Source organism: Octopus bimaculoides, chromosome 8 (genome assembly GCF_001194135.2).
Source record: "Octopus bimaculoides isolate UCB-OBI-ISO-001 chromosome 8, ASM119413v2, whole genome shotgun sequence".
Lineage (NCBI taxonomy): Eukaryota > Metazoa > Mollusca > Cephalopoda > Octopoda > Octopodidae > Octopus > Octopus bimaculoides.
The window spans coordinates 39,412,585-39,413,219 of record NC_068988.1 but is presented as its reverse complement, the minus strand read 5'-3'; positions in this window follow the sequence as shown (position 1 = coordinate 39,413,219).

Below are 635 nucleotides of genomic sequence, written 5' to 3'. Positions count from 1 at the left end.
ATATATATATATATATATATATATACATATTTGTTTTGCAAGATTTTTGATGTGAAATCGTGTGTTGAAACAGATGTTGTTGTACTTGCGGATGGTCATATTGCCAGTTTAGCCAATAAAAACACACGCACTGTATATTTGGTGTTAATTTGCTTCAGCTTTATATTACATTAATCTTAATCTTATTTCGGCCAGAGTTCTTTCGTCACACTTCTGTGACCTCATCAGTGGTCCTTTGTTTCCTTCTTTCTTATGTGTGCCTCACCTTGCTAACTATCAGCCATTTTGTATATATATATATATATATATATACATAAGAAAAGAAGGGGTGTATTTCCACGCAGGAGAAAATATAGGAGAATTTGTTGTTGAAATGCACCTGAAATTAAAACACTTGTAATTGTTTTTAAATAAATTTATTTATATACATACCAAACTAGTTTCAACAATTTTTTGTTTGTCAATGTTATAACCGTATGGGATTCTAAAAATTTAAAATTGTTAAGTAGATGATATGTTTAGATGATTAAATGTTCACAAAATTCATTAATATCAAAAATGATCGGCGAAGTGTGGATCACCATATTTAAATGATTAAATGTTCACAAAATTCAATAATATCAGAAATGATCGGC